Consider the following 27,461-nt stretch of genomic DNA (forward strand, 5'->3'; position numbering starts at 1 on the left):
CAGGATGGGGTCATCCTAGGGTATCTAACAGTGGTTTCACTAGATAATAGGGAGGGAAAGGGTAACCAGATAGAGGCAAGGGACCTAATGTACAGGTGGAATTGTAGGAGACTGGAGAAAGGGAGTAAATGTATGATTGGGCCAGGAAGGCTAGGACTCTCCCCTCCTTTCTTGCAATTTTCCATTTTTTTTAAAGAGAATTTTAAAGTAAAAAGTCAAGACAAACATCTGTTACGGGTGTTTCAGGAGAAAATTTGTACCCTATACATAGAGTTTGATTTCATGATTTCAAAAGTCCCTTCTAGCTCTAAATTTGACTACTCTTTGGAATATTCAATGCAGTCAAGTACTATCAACCATTCTAAACTTAGTGTGAATTAAGTCATCAATTTAGTTAGCAGAGAATTTGGTGTGGATCTATGGTTTAATTAAAATAAGGAATTCTCATGGATGAAATTCCCTTTATTAATGCAGATAAAGAACTATTTTGTAACATAGTATTGGAGAATTACCTGGGAGCATTGAGAAGTTAAAAGGATAGCCTACATTCTGTATGAGGCAAAGGTGGGGCACGATCTAGGTCATTATGACTGAGTTCAGTATGTGATTATGCAGCAGGGTTGCTTGAAACATTTATCTTAAAAATCATATTCTTGATTTACAGAAGCTATTCCTCTCCCTTCTCTGCCCAGTGCCAAAGGCATCTTTCTAAATCCCAGGTCTCTCCACATCATGCCCAGACTCAATATACTCTAGTGGTTGCTTATTATCTCCAAAATCAAATACAAAAACCTCTGTTTGGATTTTAAAGTCTTTCCCCTGGCCCCTTCCAAGCTTTCCATGTACTCCATGATCCAGTGACAATGGCCTCCTTGCAGTTCCTGGAACAAAAGCTCTCTCACTGCTTCGAGCATTTTTTGCTGGCTGTCCTCACTGCCTGCAATGCCCTCCCTCCTCACATCTGTCTCCTGCTTCCTTTGTTTCCTTCAAAAGTCATCACAGTTCCCATCCTCTGTGAAAGAAAGGCCTTTCCTGATTTTCCTTCCTGTTCACATCTCTGCCGATATACATTGCTAATGCCTCCTTCTGATATCATCTTACATTTACATTGGATAGATATGGGTATATCTATATCCGTATACGACTATTTCTATTTTTTGCGTTACCATGTGACTCATTCTCCCCACAATTCCCCCACTGGCTCCTAATCCAACATAACAGGGGCCTCCTCTTCTATTTCTTGACATTGTGGGGCTCCTGTCAGAGCACAAAGGACTCTATCACTTCTCTCTCTTTCAATATTTGATCTCAGAGTCTGTTTTTTCTTATCATGCATTTTCCTGATGGCATGCTTTTCATGGATTCCCTTGCATAATTTCTCACTTGTAGTCTTGCGTCCTGCCCACACTCACCTCTCCTTTGCCTCTTTGGTGACCTTCAACCTCAAATATTCACAAATGGTGGCATTATTCAATTCACAATCAAGCAACATCACTGGAAGAATTTTGATAACAAAAAGATGGTGGATTTCGAAGGTGGAGGAGGGGAGGCAGAGTACTATGGGCATGAAATATTGCATGTAACATCACAATTTTTTGATATTCTGGTAAATTTTATTGAACTTCCTTCTCTCCCCCTTAATTTATTATTCTTTGTTATAAAAGATGACTCTTTGGGAGGGGAAGAGAATAAGGAATTGGTGGGAAATGCTGTTGATGTAAAGTTAAAATATAGCAATAAAATTTATTTAAAGAAAGCAAAACAGAAAAGATAAGCCTTTTTCATTTCCAAGAGATTCCTCTGAGGGCATTGTAAGTGGTCCATTATTTCCCAAGGGCAAACCAGACTACTTTACTTGTCTCATTCAATGCTGGGGTTAACTCTTTGTCCATTGGCAGAATGTGTCCTAGCTACTGATGGATGAGCTCTGTAGTTGAAAACTGCATGTTATTATTGGGAGAATCAGAGTTCTTCATTCCCTTATTGGTTCTTATGTGTATGATTAGGACAAACTCCCCTGAGGTGTTATCATTTAGGAGGTTTTACAATATTCTAGACCTTCATGTGGCCAGCTCCATGTCAGCCACACCCAGGAGCAACCGGATACCCTCAATCCCTAGAGAATCATTTTGTTCCCTAAATTTGGGCTTTTTACTAGTCAGACTATCCTTTAGGATAGCATCAAACACCTCTGTACCAGTGGCAGGAACACATCTCCCCCTTTTTTATATCTTACTTGATATAATAGAGTAAGAGTTCAAAGTAACTTTTATTGCGAATAGATTTCAAAGAATCACACCTTGAACAACTCTCTCTTGTTCAAAGGAAAAATATCCCAGTGTTTCTTAAGTAGGAAGGAACACTGAAATCCGCCAAAAATGCCTCTGTCAGTGGTGTGCTTAAAGATTTCTAATGAGAAGCTAAAGCAGCTGCAGTGGAAAAAGAAATGGCCCTGGAGTCCAAAGACCAGGGAGCAAAATCTCACCTGTGACCTGTCTGATTTTGGGCAAGTCACTTAATGTCAAGGGGCCTCAGTTTCTTTATCTGCACAATGAGAAGATTATAATTAATAACACCTAAAGTTCCCTTTAGCCTCAGATCTATGATCCTATAATCCATCGAAATGTAAGTTCCTTGAGGGTATCCCGAATGTGTGCCTTGCACAGTCACTGCCTTTTGATTGATGATTGACCAAACCTCCTTGTTGATGTGACTTGATTGTGAGCATGGGCTTATATAAGCCCCCACATTATAAAGAGGTCTGGATGAAGGTCTGTTTCTAAGAACACTTGATAACACCAAATATATATTTTATCAGTAATAGAGGTAGCTACAGCTGACCAAACTCTGAGTCTCTGCTCATTTCAAATGTGCTCACAGCTTTACCAACAGGCCATCCTACCCCCACAACTGAAATCATCAGGCAAGACAAAAGTGTTAATGTGGATGAAAATGATTACCAAAGGCCAGAGAAGAGACAGGAGGCAAAAGTTCTTGAAGGAGATTTATTAGGAAAGTAATTACTGGAGGAAGCAAAAAGAGACACTGGCTTATGTCATACTTAGAGTCATAGACTATGAGTGCTGATGGGGATCTGGCGCAAGGTCACATAATGGCAGAGATGGAAGTTGACCCAATCCAGATCTCGTTACTCCTAACCTTGTGTTCTTTCTGCTATGCTTACATCTGTCATGATGTCTCTTGTGGCTGCTCCCTACCCAAAGGCAGATTGGGGCACCTGTTTAACGTAGATGCCAGTTTGAAGAACTGGTAAAGCTGCAAAAGTCATCCTCCTCCAGGGAAAGAGATAAAGCCCTTCTACAGACATTGGCTTGGTCTTGGACAACACGCTACCTAGCCATCAGTAGATCTATACCCAAAGTGCCCCAGGATTGTAGGATCTCTCAGAGTTTTTACTTGACTAGGAAAACCTTTGGCAACTCGGGGTCAGTTCTATGACATGATGAAACATCAGAGGATTTTACTATAGATTCCATAATATTTGAGTGGATTAAACAGGACAAGTTCAGGGTCAGATTTGTATCCATGTGACGATTGGAGAGTCATATTATACTTCTAGTTCATAGTCTCTTAATCTGTAAAATGAGAACGTTTAGACAGTAGATCGTCGGGAGTTTTTCAACCATGGCCCAACAGGGGTTTGGTTGGTTCTTGAACTTATAAGGGAAAAGTTAAATCTCTATTTTGACATAACTAGTTTCCTTTATAATCCTATATATTTTATTCATTTAAAAGCATTACTTTGTAAAGGGATCCATAAGCTTCACCAGACAGCCAGGAGGTCCATAATATGAGTTCCTTTCATCTTCAGTGTTTTGTGAATACAATAATCATAAATGACATCCTTATAATTCCTGGAAATCACTTTAGATGCATCATTGAACAACGACTACTCTGTGGTTGGTAGGTCAGATTGATCACAGTTTTATTTATGACCTGACCAATGAGGCAGATCTTTTGTTTTTTTAAGATGTCCTCTTCAATTTAAGGGATCAAGATATATTCTAAGCATTAATTAAACAGGAAGAGAAAAAAATACCTGGAAGAAGGAAGGATATCTGTTATGTTTATACTTTTCTCAAGTTTCTTAATTGAGAAACACTGGACTTGGAGGAGTAAAAGGAAAACAAAGGTGGTTACTGATCATAGAAATGACTATTATCTTGTGGAACAAGGACAGGAAACAGTTTTAAAATGCAAATTCTTCCCCTCCACTGGCTTCTAGGCATGCATCATATCACCTGAATGTCCAACAAAACTTTGGAAAGTAGAGTAAGAGTAGATCCTGTAACTATTACCAAATCTATTTTTAATTATTTAGTTATCTATCTATCTATCTATCTATCTATCTATCTATCTATCTATCTATCTATCTATCTATCTGTTTGTCTGTGTCTGTCTGTCTGTCTCTGTCTGTCTGTCTATCTATCTATCTATCTATCTATCTATCTATCTATCTATCTATCTACCCATATTTTTTTCCCATAAATAGTATTTTGCTTTTTCTAATTGTGTAAAGAGATAGTTTTCAACATTCATTTTTATAAGAGTTCCAGTTTCAAATTTTTTCTCATTCTCTCTTCCCCTTACCCCCACCAAGATGGCAAGCAATCTGACATAGGTTATACATGTGCAATCATGTAAACATATTTCCACATTAGTCACTATCCACATTTTATACATGAAGAAAACGAGGTTCAAAGGAACACTAGAGCTGAGAATGTGTTGATCAGCCCTCAGGTATTTTGATCTGGATAGTCTTACTCTGAAAAAAGCTGGTCACCCAGCTAGAAAGTCCAATATGATCACTTGAAATCAAATAGTCCTGCCTCCATGTCAAGAGCTTTATGAACAAGCTGTCATGTTGCTTTTCTTCTGTACATATGACGCAGGGTAGCCATTACAGAATTTTTAGGTTCTCAGAGTCTGAAGTGATTGCTGATCCAACCAATACCTAAAAAGAATCTCTACCAAGACAAGTCTGACAAAGGGTCATTTATCTCTGCCTTCCATGAGAGGAAGCCAGCACATCCTGGTGCAATCCATCCCACTGTTGGATAGCTATAATTTTGGGGACGTGCCCTCACGTCTGTCCCCCAGAAATGCGCTTCAGTTCTCATTTTGGGGACCTTTGCTACAGCTCACAGTCTGGTTCCGCCCTCTCAGACCAAAGAGAATGAGTCCAATCCCTTCTTCCACTTCACAACCCTTTAAATATCTATTTTGTTTATCATGTTAAATTAAACATGTATTCATACCAGGAGGTCTAGGCACGTCAGTTGTATCACCTGATGCAAAGATTTAAAATTTTTAAAAAATAATTTGGCATAATTTATTCTACCTAGGTAAATGCGCTTTTACATGCAAAAATATAAGCTGATATTTTAATTTTAACCTTTAAATAAAAAAAGTCCTCGTCTCTCTAATGTGCATTGAGCCCATTAAATGGTACATAACAGGTACTTAAAATGTTTATTGATTGATTGATTGATGGTATGTTAAATTGTACTGTGTCAATTGATTCAACTTAGTCCTTTGAGATATTCTTAAATTGGCGCCAACTCCCATTTTAGACTCTAGGGATACAAAGGCAAATATTGGAGAAGTCCCCACCCTTGGGGGGATAGCAGATTCAACCTGCAGAAGACATTTGCATCTGGATATTCATATAAAATAGATTTTAAAAATAGATACAAAGGGAATGGTCTAGAGAGTCTCTATTTTGCAGTGAAGGAAAATTTTCTTTAAATAAAACTCCATTAAAGAAACACAGGATTCTAAGAGATGGGGCTGAGGTGATAGAAAATGACCTCCAGGAATGAATGACAGACAAGCCAAAGGCACAAAGATGAACTGCAAGAGGGATGGTGACTAATTGATGGTTACGTGTATGAAGGAATAATAAAGTGGGAAAAAACATTTGAGGCCACCTGGGTTGGGCTTTAAAAACAAAATATAGGAATTTAGAAATGATAGGGAACCATTACAGTTATTGAACAAGGGAGAGGCATAGTTAGCTCTCCACTTTGGGAAGAACCCTTTGGCAGGCATGGGAGGGATGGCTGGGGATGTACAGAGATGGCAATGAGTGGAATCAGATTGAGGTAAGGACCCAAACTTAGATAGTGTATGGAGAGAAGGGAGAGCATGGGAAAAAATCAACCAAACCCCAAATACTTGAAAATTGATTGGGTTTGTGGAGTGAGAATAACATTTATCATGAACCTGGGTGACTTGGAAGATAGTAGTGTGCTTGACAGAAATAGGGAAGCTGGGAAAAGGAGCATAGTAGTGTGATCAGAAAAGGTTCCTGATATTTTCCTGAGATGCCACTTTGCTTTTATGGAACAAATCACTTTCTTTTAAAATGTACAGATTTTTGATAATTTCTTTCACAATAGTGACCTTCCTTCTTTAAAAGGTGTTGTGATTTGCTTATGCTTATCATCAACCTCCTTGCTGACCTTTGATGGATCCTTAACCACAAGTTTCTAGAGACTGTAGTATATTGTGACCACAGCAAGACATCCCTAAGGGAAAAATGTTAGTGCTAAAAAGATGGCCCTGTGTTTGAGGGACAAGGTTCGGGTCGTCCCAAACCCTCTCCAATTTCCCTAAGACAGTACAATCTTCTGTCTGCCTTTTGGTCAAATTGGATCCCAGAACATGACCCATTTGTGTTGATCTCAGTTGTATGTTTTGATAGATGAGTGGCATAGATTGCCCCTCCAACTGTTTATTATAAGGCCTTGTCCTTAAAGCTGAAAGGGACTCAGAAGCCCTCTTATTTTACAAATGGGGAAACTCTGGCCCAGATATGTGAAGTGTCCTGTCCAAAGTCACAAATATTATAGATGTCAGATGTAGGTTTTGAACTGAGACCTTCTTATTACAGAAGCTGGGCTTCTGCAGCCATACCACAGGGACTTCTCCTCATGGTCTGAACAACAGCTGTTCTCCTTTCACTTGGTCTCCTAGTAAGGATCATTGGACAAAACTTTTGACATATAGATGTAGATTGATATATGTAGATAGAGATAGACACACAAACATAGATATGTATGTATTGTGTATATATGTATGCATGCATGCATGTATGTATGTATTTAAGAGGCTCTGCAACATTCTATTGTTTGAATATGCAATAATCATATCCACAATACATTGGGCACTATTTGAAGGCCCTTGTGGGTTTGTCCTGTGTTTGAACCCCTCCATAACAGTGGTGAACACCTTTGGTGACTGTTCATTTCCCTGTTTTATGCCGTAACTTAAAACAATAAACAGGACTGGGGAATGACATCATCACTGTTCTTACATCTTTTCAGTATCAAATAGATTTGAGATATATTCATGGAAGAAACTTTATCAAAGGGAATCAGTGTTTGTTTTGCTCTACAAATCAAATGCTTTTTTATAAATAATCAACAAACACTAAATACAATGTGGCCTTGTATTTTCTACACCTTATAGTCAATTGTATGATAGTAAAGAGTTTTCACTTGTAATAACCTGCTGGTTCCCTTCTAGTAACCTAATCAAGTCGATTTCCAAAATGTGTTCAGATTATCCTCATAAGAAACCTTTTATTGATGGGCAAGTATCTCTTTAGATTAATCAATATTTTCTTAGCTATTCTTTTGGTTGCCTTCTCTGAGTAATAAAGAAGTTTGAGATTCACCCCCCCCCACCCCCATACCTTTGACGTTATTTCTTCCAGATACTTTGGAAATTCATTACCCAGTGTCCTAGAACTGTTGTCATCTCTAACACAGCCCTCGTCACATCCCCTTGATCTAGTCCAGCTGTTATTCTGATGGTCAGTTTCTTTAGTGACATGTCTATTTCCCTGGTGGCAATCAGTGTAATGTTTGTGATGTTCAGGGCTGAATGTGGTAGCTCCACTCTGTCTTTGATAATGAAAACAATCTTAAAAATACAAACATACGTATAGATTTTTTCGTGTCTTTTCTGTGTTCATTGTCTTCTTTCCCATTTCATCTTAAAACATCCTTGGGATGATGGAGGATTGGAGTATCTTGTCAAGTTTTCTTTAGATTGATTTTTACTTTCTGTCATTTGTTGTTTTATAAAGTTACATTCCTCATGATCAACCCCTATCCTTTCTTGTAAGGTATTACATGCAAGTTCATATTCTAAACAAGTCTTGTCCTTGGCTGCCTTATCTTTTTGCTTGACAAGGAGGTAAATTGTTTCCTGGGTGTTGTTTCTAATCTTGGCCTCCTTGTTATAGCAATTGTTTTGCACTGTTTAAACCTGTACGAAGTTGTTGTAATCAATGTAAACTCTCTTCTCTCCGTGTGTTTCCCATTTGTGCATGTGTATGTGAAATTTACTTATATAGATGGTATTGGAGTTGTTTGAATTGAATATTGTATTTTTTGTTGGCTTTTATCTATTTTATTGTTAACTTGATTCTTTCCTCTACTAACACGTCAAGAGTATGACTGTACCCAGATAACTTATTCAGGAATAGCTCCCAGATCGGTAATGAATCATTTCCTGGCTGTTAGAATATGATCGATTTTAATTTGGGAGACAAGTTACTTAGTGTTCATTATATCTAGTGCTTTATGTTGTCTCTTTTTCTTCCTTGAGGAAGAAATTGGGATATCCAGGCTTCTGAGCATTTTATAAGTCTTTGGCTTCTCTTGTTCCTTAGCTCTGAACCGTATTTTCCAGTATTGTATTTGTTATCTTTCATCGTTCTCACCTTTGCAATGGAGTCACTATCATATTCCACCCCCCCCTTTTTTGGTGAGGAAGGTGTTAATATATTATTTATATGTGTGTATGTAGGTGTATATATATATATATATGTATATCTATGTATGTATGTATATATGTATGTGTGTGTGTGTATATATATATATATACACACACATGCCTACCTATACAGACAGATACATGCATGTTGTCTCCTCCAACAGAAAACAAGATCCTGCAGGGCAGGAAATGTTTTCATATCCCCCATACCTAACCCAGGTTCTGGCACATATTAGATATAATAAACTCTTATTAATAAATATTAACAAACTCCTATTATTCGATTTACTTGATTGGAATGTTCTTATCGATTGCACATTTTAATTTTCCACTCCTTTGTCTTGCACAGATGCAGTTAGGGCACGACAATTATTTTCATAGTGAACTTTTTGCGCATACTTATCATAAGCAATTCAGTGTGAGAAGGCCAAATGTCTCTTGTTTCTTGTTGCCTTAATAAAATCATGATAAAACCAATTCTACCAGCTCCTTTATTTGCTGCTCCAAGGGGAGCCTGTGAGTCAGCTTTTCATTTAGTTTCAACTTTCTTTGGTCTTCTGGTTTCATTTATGGTGAGAATGTTAAGATTCATAAAATTAAGTACCTCCACTCAACCACTGAACAAAGATATCACATTTAGAATACTGAAGACAACTTCTGTGATTTTAATACACTAAAAAGATCGTGATTTTGTAGCTCTATTTTCTCTTCTCCTCTTACCATGTCTCTGTCACCTTCACTGCAGAATTAAAATGAAAACACATAGGTCCAAAGGAACTTTTGTAAGCATTCATCCCCAAGTGGACAGACTATTGATATGGTAACCTTATTGTAATTAGCGAGGCTGGCCCTTGCAAAACAGCCACACTCTGCTTCTGGGACCAGACTTGAAGTCCTTTCAATGTGGAAGAATCTGCCACATCTCATGTTCTAGGTGCATAACCTTCAAGAAACTAGGGTCATTCTCATGGCTCAATAAAGCATTAGAAGAGGTCGTTGTGGAGGACAAATCAATCCCCCTGAAGAGCACAGGGACTAAATGATCTCACAGTATGTCTATTCTATTTTCTTTTCTTCTCATACAGCACTCACCCCTAGATCCCGTGCCTTTGTACCATCTATCCCTTATGCCTGTAGGAATCTCCTTCCTTACATCTTCCTCTTAGGGTCCCTGGCTTCCTTCAAGACTCTGCTCAAATCCAACCTCCCATAGGAGGCTTTTCCCAGCCCCTCCATGCTGCTAGTGCTTCCCTCTGAGATTACCTCTTCTCTTCTCTGTACATGTCTTCTGTATATCTGGTCCTTTCCATGTTATCTCCTCCAATAGAATGTGAACTTCTTGAAGCTAAGGGGCATGGTTTGGCTATTTTTTCCTATTCTTAGAGCTTATTACAATGCCTTGTACATAGGAAGGACTGACTACTTTTTAAAAACTTTATTCTGAATTTAAGATATAAAATAAACATTTCCATAGCATAGTAGAATGTTTAAACAAAGACAATTATAAATGAAACTGCAGGTCTGTTTTGTACAACTTTCTATTCTTTTTAAATACATATTAAAATTACCATGTAATTTTCTCTTTTTCACCTTTTTTCCTTCCCTCTCCCTCATCCCAGAGATGACTATCATTAGACATAAATACGTATGCGTATGTAAAATGATTCTATACATACTTCTATTTTATCATTTCCTTTTCTGGATACAGATAGGGTCTTCCTTCATAGGTCTTTTGTGACTAATTTGGATATCTATAACAGTCAAAATGACTTAGTCACTCAAAGTTATTCTTAAAACAATTTTTCTCTTACTCTATGCAGCATTCTCTCTGTTCTAGTCATTTTGTTCTTCACTATTTCATGCAAGTCTATCCATGTTTTTCTAAGATCATTGAACTTAACATTTCATACAGACAGTAGTATTCTATCTTTTTAAATTGATAAGTGATGGACATATGGTAAAAGGTAAAAAAATTTCATAAATACTTGAGTAACAAGCAGACATCATTTGGTAACAGTAAAGTCTTATAACAGACATACTTCACTGAATTTGTCTAATATAACTGAAAGAGTAAATGATAGGGCCAAGGAAACAGCTAAGATCCAAGAGGATGATCCAAATAACCATCATGGGGGGCCTCGGAATGAATTTGGCCAATGAGATGATCACTAGGATCACTGAACAGATGGTTGGGTCTTGCAAATTTGTTTATGGAAATAGCAGAGTTCATGAAGGAAATTCAGGACCAAGTCATGGCCACCAGAAATTAGAGAAGGTTTATTCTTAAGCATCCCAGACTTAATGATCAATGTAGATTATGCAAGGAGAGAAAAAATTCTATGACAAACAGTACTGGAGGCTGTAAAAAAAGTAGTGCCTAATAAACACCTATCTAGCAAGACATACCTGGTGGTCAAAATTTTAAATCAAAAGATTAGTATATTTCAGGGATTAACAAATGGCAAATTTATGCTACAAATGCACATCTCCAATATCCAGAAGAACGTCTAAATGTATTAGCATCAACAGTGTGCTCATAAACATTTAACAACCAGCTCTCTGGAAAAATGTATGCACAACACACTTTGCAATTTAATCTACAATGTTAACATTTCCTCCATTGCTTTTTTAAATCTAAAGAATTGAAAAAAAAACATAATTCAACCCTGATTTGTAGCATTTGTAACTTTCCAAACTCTATACATTCATAGTGAAAATTTAACAGTTAGCTCCCCAGAGCTGGTACGAGCTGGTTCTAGAGCATTCCTGATGGAAGCGCAAACATAATCACATACCTAATAGTTCCCTACAATCATTTAGCTACAATCCACAATAATGAGAACTTAAAACAATGTTTTTTTAATAGCCATCATGCCAAAGTATCCTAACCTCCAAACCGGAAGCCACATGGAATGGAGAGATTTTATGATGCAGAGATCCCCTCGAGGAGATAGAAATCATATGGGAGCAGCATGAGATGGATGTTGTTTCCATTGATGTATCTGCTACTGGAGGTGCTATTATTCACATACAAAAAGTAGTTATTTTATATACTTGCAATAGTTCAAGAAACATTAAATATAAAATATACAATAGGGTCAGTGATTTAATAAGAAGAATAAAAATGACAACAAAATTATAATTATGACAATTAAAATGCTGTATTAAGGAGAGCTGTAGTAGTAACTCCCAGGGCAGCTAGTGTAGTGGGTAGAATACTGAGCTTGGAGTAGGAAGGACTTGAGTTCAAATCCATTTTCACACACTTATTAGCTGTGTGACTCTGGGCAAGTCATTGAATCCTGTTTTCTGCGGAGGGCATTTGGATCATCTGTAAAATGAGTTGGAGAAGAAAATGGCAAACCACTCTAGGATCTCTGCCAAGAAAGCCCCAAATGGAGTCAGGAAGAGTCTAACATGGCTAACCTACTAAACAACCTTAGTAAACCCTGGGTCTCAGTTTCCTCAACAGTTATTTGAAGACAATAAAGCCTACCTCGCATGATTACTGTGAGGATCCATAAGCTAATATTTGTAAAGTCTTCATCACAGTTTCTGCCACATAGTAGTATATAATGAAATATTTTTTCTTTCTTCCTATAATAGAAATCATTTTGAAAACTCATTTAAAAGGATTTGTGAAATACTTTACATGCATTATCTCACTTGAGCCTCACAACCCCCCAGTGAGTTAGGTGTTATTATTATCCCCATTTTACAGATGGCAACACTAAGGAACAGAGAAATTAAACACTCTAGGGTCATTTGGTTGTGTGATGTTGTGACTTCATTTTATCGGCTAGTTGCTTCTCAATTTCTGTAACAGCAGGAGAGCTTCCAAAAGTGGGAAATTGGAATTTCTCTCATAGAGCATGAAATGATTCAAGAGAATAACAGATCAATAGCAAAAATGATAGCAAAAATGCTGAAATCTGGGAGACACCAAGTGAGCTGACGAAGCCATTTTAATCTTTTGGGTCTACTTAGAAAGGGGGCCTTTCCTAGGGAGAAATTCCTGGTGCTATTAAAGTGTCCCTATACTGGAGTAGAAAATTGTGGCCTGTACACTAGTAACAGGAAGGAAAGGGAGAAAAAAATGAACTCCCAAAATTCCATTTCAATGCTGTTGATTGATTTCATATGTCAAAATAATTCAGTGACTTCCTGTACCACCCAGCTGAGATTGTGATTTAACAGTCCTGATGTGTTTTGTCAAACACTGCCATGGAAAAGGAACCCCAAAGCCCAAACTACAAAGCTAGGATGTCAGGAGGCAAAGGGGCAGCCTGAAGGCCTTGGAGCTCAAAGCTTGCTAGGAAAGAGCAGGCCTGATTTCCCTCAGGCTACTTGGGGAAGGCTTCCTGTGAGCGTTTATCATAGCTAATCAACTGGGTTTGAAATCAGGAGATTCCTTGGCTTCAGTGAATACAAGATGAGCCCTGCTGGGATTAGTTATATTTCTCTTAAAAGCAGTTGGAAAAATGATGAATCTTAAGTTTTTTCTCTGCTCCCCCAGCAGGTAGGAAGCCTACATTTTAAAAGCCTCCTACTGTTTAGACAATGGCAAGACCTCCTGACTTGATTCGAGTCTTCATCATCCTAGCAGGCCAGTAATTAATGTCATTTTAAACTATCCTATGGGTCTAACTAATAGCCTTGTATGAATATTTGACTATTTGTCATGTCTGATCTCCTGCCTCCATCCTATGAAAATTTTGTGGCCTATACTTTGTCTCTAAACAGGGATGGAATGAGGTGTGAGTAGAAATCGCTTCTTAATCTGGAATGAGAGAGCAGACCCAGAAGGCTCTAATGTCTGCAGCTGTAATCTGAAAGCAAGTCCAGAACTGCCCAGAGATTTTGAAGGGCTGTCTAGACTAGCTAAAGACCCAAGAACCGGACTGAAGCCCTCTTCCTTTTCCTCATTTCCAATAGTGCAGCTGGGTAGTTCAGCAGATGGACTTTCATAAAAAGACACTTAACCTTTGCTTGACTTAGTTTCTTCATCTGTATAATGGGAATAATAATAGAAACTGCACTTCAGCATTGTTGTGAAGATCGTATTTGTAAAGCATTTTGCAAACCTTAAAGCACTATATTAATATTAGCCCTCCTCCTCCTCCTCCTCCTCATCATCATCACCATACATAGTACAACTAGCATTATTATTGTCATGAGTATGATCCTTCTTTCTTCCAACGTCCCAACTTGATCTGCAGATGCTACAACCCCATTGGGTCACCAAATAAGATAACATTTGGAAAGTGTTTAATAGTGCTCGTACATAGAAGGTGCTGTATAAATTACATTGCCAAGGCTGGGAAGAGAAAATACACACACACATATACATATACACATATACACATGTATATGTATATATATACATACCTATATACACACATATATGTGTATATAGGTATATATATATACAGAAGGAAATCTATATCATCTATATAGATATCTATATCTATAGATATATAGAAAGAGAGAGCTATAGATAGACGATAGATAATTGATAGAGAGATATGTATGTGACATACCTAAAATGACAGCGCTTTAGGCCAGTTGCTTAACCTATCTGGGTTTCAATGTCCTTGTCATAAAAGATTCTCTGTTGCTCCTCTCATCTATTTCTGCTGTCGCTGGAAAGACAGCTCCCTTGAAGGCAAGTCCCATGGCTCCCTTCAGGTTCTAGTTGCAGACCTGAGGGTTTGGGGATGATTTCCTTGGGAAAATAATGCCCACAAGCCCCCAATGGTATTTTTTCTCTCAGGATAATGGATTATATCAACTAGTCAGTCAGTTTTTAGCTCAAGGTAATATAATAAGACTAGTGGGCAGAAAGCATTTCCTCCAAAAGTCTCCACAAATAAACTCTGAGAGCAGGAGGAAAGGGGATAAAGCTTGGAAAGGACCCATTCTAGGTCAAAGCTCTGAGTGGCTAGAAGTGCCTTTCTACCTTTCCAGGGGGATCCCAATGAAGTTCCCCTTAGGCTGCCCCACTGCTTGTACAGCCTTGATACTGTTTCTCTTCAGTATATATAAGCTGTCCCTGACTCCCAATGTAGACACTGGGTCAGGTGTTGCTAGTACAAGGATACTGATGAAAATGTCCATATCCTTGGTCTTTTGAAATTGAAAAGATTGTTGGATACAAGAGAAGAAAAGGAGGGAACAGATCACAGCCAGTGCCAAGACTAGTATTTTTCTTTCACCCATCTCCCGTCTACCCATCAAGCAACTCCTTCTCAAGGTCTTGGCCAGAAATATTCTTTCCTGGCTCACTATTTGTTTCAACAACCAATGAAAATCAGTAAAATATGTTCCCTGCCTTCCCAAATGCCCCATAGAAGGTGATCAAATTCCTTAGTCAACCAAAATCGTCTTCCTTTTGCACCTAGTTGAAATGGCTTTGATTTCCTGATTAATTAATTTACTGGAATATGTTCAGGTCTTGTTCAAAACCAAGTTCAGTGCTATGATTTATTAACTTAATTGAGATGAGTTCTAATCTGAGAAACCTGCTGATGCTAAATAGGGAGGAACAATTTATGGGTTGATTAAAATTGGTTGATTAAAATACCAGCACATTTATACTATAAAATTTATTGGACTAGATTATGCCTAAGGTATCTCTTGGATCTAGAACTCTATAAGTTCATGAGTCTGAAAATAGCAGGGGTATCGGTAAAGGGAGGGAGAACATAAATATGTACAAAGACAGACTCTTACAATTTAAGGGCTGAAAAGGACATTAGAAATCGTCTTAGTCCAACTACTTCACACATGAGCAAACCAAGGCCCAGAGAGTTTAAGTGACATATAAGATCATACAATTAGTTGGGGGAAAAATATAAGCTAGATCATCAGTAAGTAAAGCAGTCTTCTAATAATCTGCGGCCAATTCACACATGCGTGTTTTGACTATGAGGCAGAACAGTGATTTGTCAGTATCTCTGGACAACCTTCATCACCCTTTGTTTTCATACCAGTCTAGGATGGAAGTCCCTTCTGAGTCCTTCTATACTTTATACTCCTAAAAGAAATCATCTGCTCAACACTGGCATGAACCCTGAAACAACTAATCTGGTTGAGAATTAGTGGGTGAGCACCTCAAACATGCTTCACTCCTCTCCAGTGAGCCAGGTCTAAGGACTCTGCTAACCCCAGGCAGATCCAGAGACTCTCATTCGGACTTGTCATAAAAGACACACTCATCTCACTCTAGCACTTACAGTTTGGCGCATGGTAGGTGCTTAATAATTTCTTGTTAACTTGACTTTCACATCTTATACTCAGTGAGAGCTGATGAAATCAATACAATTATTGCAGTAGTATTACCATTAGGTGGCAGAAGGACTCGGTGCACAGACAGACTTGGTTTGGCCTCCTACCTCTGAGACTTAGCAGCTGTAGGACTCATCTTCTCAGCGCTTATGGCAGAAGTGTCAAACTCAATTAGAAATGTGTCTCTGTGGCTGCATGTTTGCTTGTGAAACCACAAATTGACGCTATCTATGATAGATTGTATTTCTATTTTGTAAGGTGATTCAAGCCTTGTTTTGGAGTTTGGGGCCTGTTTGCAGCCTCCAGGCCAAGAGTTTGACATGACAGAGAATGTTCCAACATGAACTGGTAAAGGAAGTTTCCTCATACAATAAAATCATTGATGTATCCTTACCATTGCTGCTGGGATAGGCTGCCAGTGTTAACTTTGGTTCTACTCAGAATCCCTGCAATTCAGAGGCTTAGACCAAAGCCACTATCCCTGGCCACCAAACCCTTTTCCTTACACTCATTCATGTCATTCCTACCCCTTTCATAGTTTGATTTCACTCTATCTCAGTCAGTTAAATGATATACGAATAGACTAAATGTCGGACAAAGAGACCTGGGTTCACATACTAGATGAGTATGCTACGCAAAGCAAGCTAATTAACCTCTCCCAGCTTCATCTTACTTATCAGTAAAATGGGGATAATAGTAACATTTATATCACATACTTGTTGTCAGGATAAAATGAAAAAACACATTCAATACTTAATAGACTGTCCAGGTTAGACCTGTGCCCTCCCTCTGCAAAGGTCTATTTATTTATTCTATATTAGTGCTAATCTTTATGGGCAGATGACATTAGCAGCTTGGCATTAAACTCTAGTCTGGGAGTCAGCCTAAACCACACTGTCTAAGTGTACTTTCCCCTCTAAGAAATATCAGCATGTTGCTACCTATTAGTGTGAAAGTGAGCCCAAGTCTTGAAGAAGGGACTCAAGGCCTGTTTATGTGCTTTCAAAACTAAATTCCATGGGAGAGATAAAAGTTGGCACACTGAAAAATGAAACATGAGTTTCTGTGGAATCAACAATATTTCAGCAGACTCATCTGTAGTCCAGCCCACATTACTCAACCCCTGAGTTTTTGTTTTTTGTTTTTTTTACCCAATTTACTCTTATGCTTTTATTGCAGACATGAGGAAACTCTCATAGTGTTTCTGCTGCAGAGTGATAATCTATTTTTTAAAAAATTTTATTTATTTATTTATTTAACTTTTCAACATTCATTTCCACAAAATTTTGCGTTCCAAATTTTTTCCCCATTTCTCCCCTCCCCCCACCCGAAAACACCAAGCATTCTAATTGCCCCTATCACCAATCGGCCCTGTCTTCTAACATCTCTCCCTTACCTTGTCCCCATCTTCTCTTTTGTCTTGTAGGGAAAGATAAATTTCTATACCCCATTACCTGTATTTCTTATTTCCTAGTAGCAAGAACAGCACTCAACAGCTGGTCCTAAAACTTTGAGTTCCAACTTCTCTTCCTCCCTCTCTCCCCACCCATTCCCTTTGGGAAGGCAAGCAATTCAATATAGGCCATATCTGTGTAGTTTTGCAGATGACTTCCATAATAGTCGTGTTGTGTAAGACTAACTATATTTCCTTCCATCCTATCCTGCCCCCCATTGCTTCTATTCTCTCTTTGGATCCTGTCCCGCCCCAAGAGTGTTGACTTCAAATTGCTCCCTCCTCCTCATGCCCTTCCTTCCATCATCCCCCCCACCCTGCTTATCCCCTTCTCTCCCACTTTTCTGTATTGTAAGATAGGTTTTCATACCAAAATGAGTGTGCATTTTATTCCTTCCTTTAGTGGAATGTGATGAGAGTAAACCATGTTTTTCTCTCACCTCCCCTCTTTTTCCCTCACCTCCCCTCTTTTTCCCTCCACTAAAAAGTCTTTTGCTTGCCTCTTTTATGAGAGATAATTTGCCCCATTCCATTTCTCCCTTTGTCCTCCCAATATATTTCTCTCTCACCCCTTAATTTCATTTTTTTAAGATATGATCCCATCCTATTCAATTCACTCTGTGCTTTCTCTCTCTCTCTCTCTCTCTCTCTCTCTCTCTCTCTCTCTCTCTCTCTCTGTGTCTGTGTGTGTGTGTGTGTGTGTGTGTGTGTGTGTAATCCCACCAACTACCCAGATACTGAAAAGTTTCAGAAGTTACAAATATTGTCTTTCTATGTAGGAATGTAAACAGTTCAACTTTAGTAAGTCCCTTATGACTTCTCTTTGCTGTTCACCTTTTCATGCTTCTCTTCATTCTTGTGTTTGAAAGTCAAATTTTCTTTTCAGCTCTGATCTTTTCATCAAGAATGCTTCAAAGTCCTCAATTTCATTGAAAGACCATTTTTTCTCCTGAAGTATTATACTCAGTTTTGCTGGGTAGGTGATTCTTGGTTTTAGTCCTAGTTCCTTTGACTTCTGGAATATCCTATTCCATGCCCTTCGATCCCTTAATGCATAAGCTGCTAGATCTTGTGTTATCCTGATTGTATTTCCACAATACTTGAATTGTTTCTTTCTAGCTGCTCGGAACATTTTCTCCTCAACCAGGGAACTCTGGAATTTGGCCACAATGTTCCTAGGAGTTTCTCTTTTTGGGTCTCTTTCAGGCGGTGATTGGTGGATTCCTTGAATACTTATTTTCCCCTCTGGTTCTAGAAGACCAGGGCAGTTTTCTTTGATAATTTCATGAAAGATGATGTCTAGGCTCTTTTTTTTTTTTTATCATGGCTTTCAGGTAGTCCCATAATTTTTAAATTCTCGATCCTGGATCTGTTTTCCAGGTCAGTTGTTTTTCCAATGAGATATTTCACATTCTCTTCCATTTTTTCATTCTTTTGGTTTTGTTTTGTGATTTCTTGGTTTCTCATAAAGTCATTAACCTCTATCCATTCTATTCTAATTTTGAAAGTACTATTTTCTTCAGTGAGCTTTTGAACCTCCTTTTCCATTTGGCTAATTCTACTTTTGAAAGCCTTCTTCTCCTCATTGGCTTTTTGAATCTCTTTTGCCAGTTGAGTTAACCTATTTTTTCAAGGTGTTATTTTCTTCAGCATGTTTTTGGGTCTCCTTTAGCAAGGTGTTGACCTGCTTTTCTTGCATCTCTCTCATTTCTCTTCCCAGTTTTTCCTCCACCTCTCTAACTTGATTTTCAAAATCCTTTTTGAGATCTTCCATGGCCTGATCCCATTGAATATTTATTTTGGATGTTTGGGATAGAGAAGCCTTGATTTCTACATCTTTCCCTGATGGTAAGCCTTGTTCTTCCTTATCTGAAAGGAAGGGAGGAGACACCTATTCACCAAGAAAGTAACCTTCTATGGTCTTATTATTTTTCCCTTTTCTGGGCATTTTCCCAGCCAGTGACTTGACTTTTGAGTGTCCTCTCCACACCCACCTCCCCTCCAGATCCACCCAGTCAGTGCTTGGGGTCTGAGATTCAAATGCTGCTTCCGAGCCTCTGTGCTTTGGGCGGGGGCGGGCTGCTATTCAGTGTGAGATTAAATTCAGCTGCTCAGGTGGGGGCAGGGCTGCCACGGGGGAGGGGGGGCTCAGTTTCCTCAGGGGGTTTAATGCAGAGACCTTCAACAATGGATCTGGGCACCTGCCTGCTTTGGGAGCCACTGTCTGCTGCTGCCTCCACTGCTGCCTCCCGAGGGAGCCTGAGTTATGGGGACACCCTGCTCCCCTCTCGGGAGCCAAAAAGATTCTCTCACTGACCTTTGGTGCCTGTGGGTGGAGGGACCTGCGCGGACACTGGAGATTCTGTCCCTGAAGCCTGCTTCGATCTGCTCCTCTCAGTGCCATGGGGCCAAGGCAGAGCTGGGCTCTGCTCCGGGTCTGGTGCATGATGGACCTTTTACATCGGTTTTTCAGGGCTCTCTGGAACAGAAATCTCCTCTGCTCCATTGTTCTGTGGCTTCTGCTGCTCCAGAATTTGTTGGGAGTTCTTCTTTACAGGTAATTTTGGGGTGTGGGTTCGGAGCTAGCGTATGTATGTCTTTCTTCTCCACCATCTTGGCTCCCCCCCCCAACCCCTGAGTTTTTCAAAGAAGGATCTTGTAGGCATTTAAAAAGGAAAGTGGTGATGTCAATCAAGACAGCTTGCCTCTATCAAGAATAAATCATGCCAGACTAAACTAATTTCTTTTGAGATTAAGTGAAGACAGCTTTCAGTTGAGGAGAATGCCATGGAGAGGACATGATAGGACAGGATTGGTTGGTTGTTGCCCTTTGTACTTGAAGAGGCTCTAAATGACATTCCTATATTGGAGTCAAGGGGCAGTGTGTGTGTCTGACGGTGGCGGATCAGACCAATATGAACTTGGAACTGTCTACCAGAGGTTGTGCACCTCAGCCATATGAACATATAGGACATGATTATATGTATACACACACACAATCACATACACATTTGTGTGTGTACAAACACACACATAGATACAAACACATGTGTGTGTGTACACATACCAACCCCCTCCACCCCATGCCCCCATATATATAGTAATCATTATATATATATAATATATTATATATAGTGTATACTATTTGCAAAGCACTTTGCAAAACTTAAAAGTTTGTATAAATGCCAGCTATAATCATTATCTACAATGAATGACTTGGGAATGCAATATTGTACATTTTAATTTTGAAGAGCTAAGATCTACTATGAGAGGTAGCATAGCATAGTAGTCTCAGGGCCAAGAATAGTTGGGTTCAAGTCCCATCTCTGACATGATCTGGCCATGTGATGTGCCTTTCCTCTCTGTGTTTCAGGGACTTCTTTAAAATTACAAGTTGAAGAAGAGGTGCTGTATTTGGTGAGGGAGGTTTCTCATTGGCAGTAAGATAGTCACAGACCTAGGCATGTAAGCAAAACAATTTTCTGGAATGATTTTTATTCTGTGATTATACTGAGAAATGCAAAATGAGTGCTGAATTGAGTGACACAATATTGTTATTCACACACATCATTGCAGTTAGTGTGAGTCCCTTAAAAGCTCTAGCACAAACTATAAACTTCAGTTTAGCCTTCTATAAGCTGGTGCCGATCTACCTTTATAGCCTTTTTTTATTACTGCTCTTTATGTTCATTATATCCCTAGTTAAACTGGACTATTAGAATACAATGGTTCATTTACCACTTTGCTGAATTAAAAAAAAAAGTTTATTTTACTTCTTTCAATAAATAGGCATTCATTCCTTTCTACTCCTACTTCAATGAAAAATAAAGAAAAACAAAACATTTCCCACAAATATACATATTCAAAATATATTCCCAAATTGGTAATGTAAAAAAAATGTCTCATTCTATATCTTGAGTCCATCACCTGTTTGTCACGTGATATGTAGCATGCTTCACCATCAGTTCTACAGAATTATGACTGGGCTGATCATATGTTTTAAGTCTTTGAAAGTTGCGTCTCTTTACAATGCTGTCATTGTATAAATCGTTCTCCTGGTTCTGATCACTACCCACTACATTAGTTCATATAGGTCTTCGCATCCTTCTTTGAAACCATTCTTTTTGTATTTTTTTTTACAACACAGCCCTACTCCATGACCTTCGTATTTATCACTTTATTCAGCGATTCTCCAACTCGTGACCACCCTTTTAATTTTCATGCCTTGACTATCACAGAAATAGCTCTTGTTGCATTTTTGAAAGCCATTCCCTCATGCTTGTACTACATGCTCTCATTAATGCCACCTCTATGATTTCTTGTCTAGCCAACAGTAGAACAGTAGCACCCAGGTTTAAATCCAAGCTCAGCTACTTATTTATCTGTGTGAAACTAGTTAAACAATTAATTTGTTTCTTAATTTTCCTTTTCTTTATAATGAGATTGAATTAGATAATCTCCAAGATCTCTTCTAATTCTAAAGATGGCATCTCTGAGTTATCTGTTATTTTCTCTACTAGTACAATTGAACTTGCAATCTTGTACTTGGTTTTGGCTGATGAATTTGAGAAAGAACATTGACAAGTTAACTTCCAGAGGAAGGTGACTAGGTTAGTCAAGAGCCTTGGGTTCATGTATGAAGATGGGTTGAAGAAACTGAGGATGCTCAGTTTGGAGTAGAGAAAGCTTGTGGAGTGAGGAAGATGACTCTAAGTAACTAACGGATTGTAAACTGAAGAAGGGATTCAGATTGATCTTATCGTAGAGAGGAAAAATTAGGCTTGATGTAGGAAAAATGTCTTTCTAATAACCAGAACTATCAAAAGTAAAACCTTTATAGGTAGTGGATTCTCCCTCACTGAAAAATTTGATTATCAGCATCATCAACAATAATTTATTAACTATTACTATGGATCAATAACTGCATAATAGGGATAGAAAATTATGCAAAACAAATGAATGTAAGCTGTATTATTAAATGGATGCTTTTATAGGTATGGAGACTGAACTAGATGATCTAGGCAGGTCCTATGGTGTAATGAATAAGACACTGGACTAGAAGCCAACTAGATCTATGACCCCAGACCAGTCACTTTCTTTTCCAGGTTCCCCATCTGTAAAATGGAGGTAATGATAGATCTACCTTCCTGGGTTGTTTGAACAGGCGGTCTTTGTAAATGAGTGCTGGACTAAGAGTCAGGAACATCAGCATTCACATCCTGTCTTTAGAAGCTAACTCTCTGACCCTGGAAAAAACACATGATCTCTCACTGATCTCATTCTCACTGATCAAGGCAGCTCCCTAGGACTCTAAGTTGCAGAGAAGGTCCTGATATGCTTGGAGTTTCCTCATGGGGAGTTTTGAATATGAAAGAAATCACCAGTCTACATTTATCCTTTAGAATGATTTAAAATGGAAGTGCAAAATTGAAAGAGTAAGCTATAGGGTCACAGTTGTGGAATGTATATTAGATAATGATAATTATAAAAACAATGATGATGATGACAATGAATTGATGGTATTTACATATATTTAAGATTTTCAAAGCATTTTTATAAATATTTATCCTCACAACAACCCTGGGAGGCAGGTACTATTATCATCCTCATTTTATGGATGAGAAAACTGAGACAGAAGTTAAGTGATTTACCCAGGATTACACAGTTAGACATGGTGTGAGGCAGATGTGAACTCAGGTCTTCCTGATTCTAACCAGATCCAATGCTCTATCCATTGACATCTAGCTGCCTTGAATAAGTGAATGAATGGACAAATGAATGAAAGAATTTACTAAATTCTTTGGATCACTATGGTTGAGACTCTTCATTTTATAATGAAGAAAGGTGAGATGCAGGAAAATGAAATAACTTCATCACAGGTCACATGACTTTAGAGCCGGTGTTATTTTCCATCACCATACTACTTCCCCATGATAAGAGCAATACCTCAGAAGCACAAGAGCATATTCTTTTGCTCTGTGGCTTCATTCAGAATTGCTGCAATTTAGCATCTTAGGTTGTGTTTAAAATTGTCTTTTCATTTCCCTAGCTATGTATAATAGTCATGACCAGTGCAAGAGAAGAATAAAATTGGTAATTAGTGAAACATACTCATCAGGAAGTTGCAGTGCATAACAACTATATTATTATAATATAATATATAATAATCACAGAACAGTAGAGTAGGATTGCACCTTAGAGTCCACAATCAACAAATATTAAGAACCTACTATGTGCTAGGCATGGTTTTAAGTGCTAAGTCCACCTAACGCAGTGTGTACCCAAACAGAAATCCTCTTCAAAACATCCCCTCAAAATGGAGCCCAATCTTAGTGAGAGGACTGAGGACATCTCCTAAGCCTGGATACTTACAGATCCAGTTACCAGTCTTTGACAAGTAATAATCATTGTGATTCACTGATTTTGACCTGTAAAGATGCTCCTTGGGTAATCAAAGAGGATCCCAGAAATACCATAACGTTCATCAGGCAGAAACTATGTACCAGACTGTGTGCTAGGCACTCAATGGCAAAGAATAACTGACATTTCCATCCCGCTTTAATGTTTACAAAGCACTTTTACATCATTTGCATCTCTTGACAAGTCTGTGTTTAGGCACAACGGTACATGATCTCCATTTTCTACATTTCTACTCATTCCATTAAAAAAAAGTCTCCTGAACTATTTAATAAGGTAGAGGCCTGAGGGATAATGTTTTAAAATACCTTTATTCTCCGTGTGTTTGTGTATGTGTGTGTTATTAATTCTTCACTAGGTCTGACTGCTTTAAAGCCATAAGTGAACCTGAGAAAGTCTTTTTCTCCTTCACAAATTGTCCTCTCCCATTACTTCCTCCCGCTCTACACCCACCCCTCCAGCCTCTGGCATGTTTCCATGGTAACTGTCATGATACATACACCACAGAATTGTTTTTGCTAACCTGGAGATTTCATATTCTTAATGCTGGTAAAACTGCATTTGATAACTCTTGTGGGTGAATCGTGAAAGATAGTTTTTATAGGATAAAAATGCTGTAGTTTTATGCAGCCACACTCTATTTAAGTATTATCAAGGGCTTAGTTTTTATGGTATCCAAGAACTTAAGCTCAAGATGGCACCTGGAAACCGTCCATCTCTTAGGCAATATGCATTGTAAAATGGTGACACTCTTTCCAGGCTGATTTCCATCTCTTGAAAAGGCATGGACATTATGGGACATGGAATCTGGTAAAAAGGTCTGGAAAACTCACTTCAAAATAATCATTGACAATATGACATCCTTCAGGTACAGCAACTTGCAACTGGAAAGATCGTGACAGATTAAAAAACTCAACCCCATCATCATGGTGATAAGGATAATGAGGCCTAGAAAGGTCACATGACTTATCCAAGGCCATACAGGGAGTAACGCCAGAAGCTGATATTACTCTGTCTTTTACTCACCTATATGATGAAGAAGCAATTAAATTGGCTTGATTTTACTCATTGTGGGTCAATTCAATTAAATTATCTATCCACCTTACAGCTATATATGATTCTTTATATATCAGCACACTAGTGCTTTAAAAGTATATACAAGAAATAGTGCTTATCCTTTGGAAGCCGATAGTCTCATTCTAGAAAAAATACTTACAACTTGAACGCAGGACAATATTTAAGAGTGGGATTCAGTTGCAATATGTATGTTGACATAAAATAATTCCAGTAAAAGGGAATCTTGATGGAATGTAAGTTTCTTGAGGATAAGGACCATTTCGTTTCTACTTTTGCACCCCAAGTGTCCAGCATATAGTAGTCATTTAATAAATGCTTATTCAGGGGATTAGTGGCAGGAAGTGCAGGATGGTGGCAGTCCAGGAGGATGGGCACTAAAAAACATGAATGCCAGAATGCCACAGCATTGATAATTGTTTGTGTGTTCAACCTCTTTCTACCATCTATATGCCAGCACCAATTGGCACAGATTTCTGATATGAATATCGAAGTCCAGCACCAGAAAATTTCAGTGATTTAAACAAAATCAGGGAAGAACTTGTTGACAATAATCCAGATGAAAAGACTTATAATGACTTATTTTTCTGGTATAATGGCAGATTGGAATTGTGGAGAAGGTGTATCACCTTGCCCAACAAAAGCACACTTTGATATGGTTCTCCAGAAAAGAAAGAGTCATCTGACTTGATCATAGAATGTTCCAGTTTTACACTGTCAGAGCAATTCACGGAGAAGTATCTAGAGCCTGGAAACCACAACACTGAGACTGATCTACTTCGGACCTATCTTTGGCTCTGCCAGTTCCTTTTTCCTTTTGTTAGACTAGGTTTGATGTACTTTGGGGCTTTGATTGGACTTTGTGCCTGTGCCTGCTGGAGTCTGTGTCCAGCTATTGCCACAGAAGTCCTTCATTTCCTTGCAGGTTTGTGTATACTGAGCTCAGTAAGTTGCTATGTTGCTAGTATGGAACTATTTCAGCAGAAGCTGCAGCTGCCTGAGAATGTAAAGGGTGAATTTGGTTGGTTCTTCTGCCCGGCCTGTGTCTCAGTCCTCTTGTAGTTCATAGCTGCTATACTCTTCATCTGGGCACCATACTAATCGAAAAGAGCACACACTAATGATGGCCTATCAGGTGGCATAGAAAGGCTACAGATTCAATTAATTTGCTATACTACAGTGTTTTTTAATGTCCATCTTATTTTCTCATCTTTCTCCTTCTTCCCCTGCCTTTTTCCCCTACCGTGGACACAATTCCATTCTGGGTGTTTTCTTTGCATTGTTTTCTTACCCTCACTTTTAAATTTGTGTGATGGTGTTTGAGAAATCACACCCTTCATATGTTCAAGCAGACCTAGATCCAGAATTCAGAAAAGAGAGATTAGTGGATAAAGAGTATAAATTTAGGCAAAGAGTGTCTGTCATCTGAGTGAGGCTGATGTGAAGAACATTAAACACTTCTAAGTGACTGAGGTGAAGGTACAGTATTTATACTGAATTTGTGGCACTCCATTTTAAAAGTCTTAAGATTATCATATCTTTATTTTGCTGTTGTGTAGAACCTATTACCCATGAATATTCGTGTTGTTTTCTAATGTTTATTTAAACTTCATATGAAAGAGAAGAGATGAGTCAAATTTCCAACCTTTGAAGTGTAGCTTCGTCTAAGGTGAAATACAGCATCTCTTTAAACTGCACTGTGCATAAAATCTTTGAACAAGGATGTGAGAAGAGATATTTTAGTTGAGGCTTTGTTTATGGATTGGCCGGTACTGAAAGTTAGCTCAAACATCAGGGTATTCATTTTTTACTTCCTTTAAAGTTTCAGTGTCCTGGATCACTTCCTTCATGCACAGTCCTACTGAAAGATAAAATGCTTTCTAGAAGTTTATTGGGGTCAGGGAATTGAATGCAGCCATTTCCATCTAAGTCAGTGAAGTACCAGAACATTTATCCAGAAGAAGGTTCTTTCTCAAGATGTAAGACTTTGACTGCCTATTAACAACTGTGGTCTTTATTTCCTGTGATGGCATGAGGTGCCTTTCCTCACCCAGACCTCTTCATTGACATCTAAGCATTGTTCAATTTCTTCTAATTGAGTTATTTTTATAAATATGTATATAAACTTTTGAACTTTTAAAATCCAATTTATTTATTTATTCCATTTCTGTAGAACCTGACAGGTTTTTTCAAAGAAAACATAATAATTTCTTACCGTGTCCCAAATCTGTTGTTTAAAAATAAAACTGGATCAGCAAAAAAATAAATACTTGTTCAATTCAATTATCTTTCTGTAAGGATTCAGAAAAAAGAGAAATTTCTGAGGGCCTTATTAGTTAGAGAAAGATTCATAGAGGAGAGGAGACTGCCTAAACTTGATGGTTTTAGTAGGATTTGGGTAGTCAGAGCTCACATTTATTCC

At 38.3% G+C, this 27,461-nt stretch overlaps 1 pseudogene; it reads left to right on the forward strand.

Annotated features, from left to right (window-relative positions):
- The window catches only part of LOC140523249 (claudin domain-containing protein 1 pseudogene), a 115,126-nt pseudogene extending 88,866 nt beyond the window's left edge, over positions 1-26,260 (forward strand).
- The last annotated feature ends 1,201 nt before the right edge of the window (positions 26,261-27,461 follow it).

The sequence above is a fragment of the Notamacropus eugenii genome, chromosome 2, assembly GCF_028372415.1.
Source record: "Notamacropus eugenii isolate mMacEug1 chromosome 2, mMacEug1.pri_v2, whole genome shotgun sequence".
In the NCBI taxonomy this organism is placed as follows: Eukaryota; Metazoa; Chordata; class Mammalia; order Diprotodontia; family Macropodidae; genus Notamacropus; species Notamacropus eugenii.